Here is a 4,371-nt window from a genome sequence, read left to right on the forward strand (position 1 = left end):
CTGCCCTTTATAAATTTTTTCCTTTATAAATGGAGATAATAATGCCTGGCTTATAACATCGTTGTGAAACCCCAAGCAAAATGGCTGTAAGGTGAAAAGCAATGTAGGAACTGAATTTATTATTATTTTAAAATATCAGCTCTTTCAGGGAAGACCTTTTATATGCTGTTCTGTTTACAGCAAGCAGCACTGTGCTCTGAGCACTGCGGGACACCAAAGGGAGTGTGTTGGTCACTACTTTGCCATTTACTTTTTTTTTTTTTTTTGCTGCACAAAGTTTTGTTGTTTCCATGTGGTCCAATACATGGAAGAGGGACCAGGGTTGTTAAAAGGATGCCTCATGGTTTGAGGGAGAGAGGCTCAGGCAGAAGCCAGATACTGGGGCAATGCAGACGGGCACCTCAAAGTCTCTGGGCTCCAAATGCTCCTACTAATGCTTGAGGGTGAGCCTTTCAAGAGACACTCACCCAGCCCAGCTCCCTCCGGCCAGCCTGCGGATGTTAGTTAGTCAGGTGGTCCCTCATCTTCCTGATGAGTTTCACCTCCTCAGCCAGGAAGCAGTTCTTCAGGAAGTCACAACGATGAGAGTCCGTGCGGACAGAGCCCAGGGCATGCAGATCCAAAAGGGCCTGGTTCAGGTTCTGCTCAAAAGACCACAGCAGCTTCCATGGCGTCCTGAGTGTCACCCCACTCACCTGTGGAGGCTTCTGCACATCCGGGACTAGAATGCGGCCACTGGGCTGGTCCTGCAGCTTTAAGAGATGCTTGGCAACCTCCAGCTTCTTCTGGGCCAACTGTCCAAAAAAGTGGCCCACGCTCTCCAGAGCCACATCTTCACAGTCATAATAGCAGCCCAGAAATAGGTAGGTGTAGGAGGCCTGCAGATGCAGGTTGGCCAGGCGGTTGACGGCAGCCTCCACCTCGGTGGGGTAATTCTGAGGAATGTAGGAGCTCGGGGTTAGATGGCAATAGAGAATTAAGGTAAAAAACAAAACAAAAACAGTGCTGGCTGGTCTCGGAGGCTGAGGATAGCTGAGGTAATTCCAAAGGTGGTGACTGGAAAAGAATTTGGAGGGTTGTTGGAGGCTGGAGCGGGAGTCCCTGGGTGTGTTTGGTCCAAACCCTGCTGAAGCAAGAGACAGATCCCAGAACCACCTAGAGCACTGTCATGATTTACAATAAAAAAAATTATTTTTATATTGAGGTATAAGTAACATAACATTATGTTAGTTTCAGGTGTAGTACAGATATTTGTATACACTTCAAAATGATCCTCACAGTAAGTCTAGTTACCATCCATCACCATATACAGCTACAAAATATTTTTTCTCATGATGAGAACTTTTAGGATGTATGCTCTTAGCAACTTCCAAATGTGCAACAGATTATTACTAACTATAGTCACCATGCTGTACATTTCATCCCCATGACATTTATTTTCTAACTGGAAGTTTGTACCTTTTGACCCCTTTCACAGATCTTACCCCTTCCCTGTACCACCAATTCATTCTCTGTGTCTATGAGCACGGTTTGTTTGCTTCAGATTCCACATTTAAGTGAAATCCTTGGATATCTGACTTATTTCACATAGAATAATGTTCTCAAGGAGGCCCATCCATGTTGTCCCCAACAGAAATATTTCATTCTTTTTTATGGCTGAGTAATATTCTTACACACACATACACACATTAATATACACCATATCATCTTTACTTATCCATCCACCAATGGACCCTTAGGTTGTTTCCATATTTTTTATGTATTTTTTTGTTTTTGTTCTTTTGGATAAATATCCAGAAATGAAAATCCTAAATCATATGGTGGTTTTATTTTTTATTTTTTTAATGGATGTCTATCCTGTTTCCCGTAGTTTATACACTATGTAAATTGGTGCAAGTGGCTGCATCAATCCACATTCCCACCAACAGTATATGAGGATTCACTTTTTTCCACGTGTTTGCAACACTTGTTATTGCTTGTCTTTTTGATGATTGCCATTCTAACAGGTGTGAGTTGATCTCATTGTGGTTTGCATTTCCCCAATTAGTGATGTTGAGCATCTTCTCGTGTAGCTGTTGGCCTTCTGTATGTCTTCTTTGGAGAAATGTCTACTTGGGTTGTCTGCTGATTTTTAAGAATTTTTTTGTTGCTGTTGAGTTGCAAGAACTTTTTATATACTTTGGATTATTAGTCCTTTATCAGATATATAACTTGCAAATATTTTCTCCTATTCAGTAGGTTGCCTTTTTGTTTTGTTGGTGGTTTCTTTTGCTGTGTGGAAGCTGTCCAATTTGGTATAAGTCCTACTTTTTACATTTTGTTCCCTTTGTTTCTGGAGTCAGCTGAAAAGTAATTGCCAAGACCTATGTTGAGGATCTTACTGCCTTTTTTTTTTTCTAGAAAGTTTGTGGTTTCAAATCTTACATTTAAGTCTTAACCCATTTTCAGTTAATTTTTGTGTACTGTGTAAGAGTCTAGTGTCATACTTTTGTGTGTGGCTATTCAGTTTTCTCAGCACCATTTATTGAAGAGTCTGTCTTTACCCCATTGTATATTCTTGCCTTCTTTATCATAGGTTAATTGACATATAGGCATGGATTTATTTCTGGGTTCTCTATCCTGTTTCCATTGATCTATGTGTTTGTTTTTATGTCAACATTATACTCTTTTAATTACCGTAACTTTGTAATATAGTCACAAATCAGGGCGTGTGATGTCTCCAACTTTGTTTTTGTTTTTTCCAAGATTGCTTGGGCAATTTAGGGTCTTTTTTGGTTTCATAAAAATTTTTAAATTGTTCTATTTCTGTGAAAAATGCCCTTGAATGTTGGTAAAGATTGTATTGAATCTGTAAAATGCTTTGAACAATGTAGACATTTTAACATTGTTAATTCTTCCAGTCCATGATCATAAACTATGTTTTTATTTACTTGTGTCTTATCAATTTCTTTCATTAACGTCCTATAGTTTTTAATATATACCTTTCATCACCTTGGTTAATTCTATTTTTAGGTGTTTTATTCTTTTTGATGCAATTGTAAATGGGATTGTTTTCTTTATTTCTCTTTATGATAGTTCATTGTTGGTGTGTAAATATGCAACAGATTTTTGTATATTGGTTCTGTGTCCTGCAACTTTTACTAAATTCATTTATTTCTTACAGTTTCTGGTGGAATCTTTAGGATTCCCTTTTTTTTTTTTCCCACAAAATTTTAAAAATATTTAATTTTTTATTTTTAGAGGATGGGAAGAGAAGGAGAAAGAGAGAGACAAAAACATTAATGTCTGGTGATCTCTTGAGTTTCCCCCCTGGGATCCTGGCTCACAAACCAGGAATGTACCCTGACTAGGGAATTGAACTGGCAACCCTTTGATTCACAGGCCCCTGCTCAATCCATTGAGCTACACCAGCTAGGGTACATTTTCTATATATAACATCATTTTAGCTGCAAATAGTGACAGTTTTACTTCTTCCTTGCCTATTTGGATGCTTTTATTTATTTTTATTTTTTCTTGCCTATTGCTCCCATTAGGACTTCTAGTGCTATATTGAATACAAGGGGTGAGAGTAAGCATCCTTGTGTTGTTCCTGATCTCAGAGAAAGGGCTTTCATCTTTTTATTGGTAAGTATGATGTTAGCTGTTAACTTAAAAAATACAATTCTTAAATGCATTTTTATTTAGCCTGGCACAGTATTTTGACATAGCAGGAAGAACATTTTAGTGATAATGGTAAATCAAAGAGAACTAACATTTATTGGGAAACTTAATTTGTCCTAAGTGTTACCTCACTGAATTCTCCCTCTCTCTTAATGAGAAAGACTTAAGAAAACTGAGATACAGAGATGTTAGGTAACTTCAACAAGACTCAAAGCCTTTTATTGAGAGTTAAGATTAAAACAGATGTTTACCTGTGTCCAGAGACCAGGGATTCTACCATGTTATGCTAAAGATAAATTTTCTTTAAGATTTTTGTGCTTAAAAGTCTGTGTGTGGTGAATACCTAAGGCTCTGCCCCTTACAACATAATAGATGCACTGAGACAAAGAAATATGGCCCAAATTAAAGAACAGATCAAAACTCCAGAAAAAGAACTAAGCAAAATGGAGATAACCCACCTATCAGATGCAGAGTTCAAAACACTGGTAATCAGTATGCTCACAGAAATTATTGTGTATGGTCACAAAGTAAAGGCTATAAAAGTGAAATAAAGAAAAATATACAGGAAACCAACAGGGGAGGGAAGGAAACTGAGACTCAAATCAACATTTTGGAACAAAAGGAAGACATTAACATCCAACTGGAATAGAATGAAGAAACAAGAATTCAAAAAAAAAAAATGAAGAGAGGCTTAGGAACCTTTGGGACAAC

At 37.8% G+C, this 4,371-nt stretch overlaps 1 pseudogene; it reads right to left on the bottom strand.

Annotated features, from left to right (window-relative positions):
- Positions 1-463: 463 nt before the first annotated feature.
- LOC119046650 (ferritin light chain-like) lies at positions 464-2,548 on the bottom strand (annotated as a pseudogene).
- Positions 2,549-4,371: the final 1,823 nt, after the last annotated feature.

The sequence above is a fragment of the Artibeus jamaicensis genome, unplaced genomic scaffold, assembly GCF_021234435.1.
Source record: "Artibeus jamaicensis isolate MK-2021 breed Jamaican fruit bat unplaced genomic scaffold, CSHL_Jam_final scaffold_1964, whole genome shotgun sequence".
NCBI classification, from domain to species: Eukaryota; Metazoa; Chordata; class Mammalia; order Chiroptera; family Phyllostomidae; genus Artibeus; species Artibeus jamaicensis.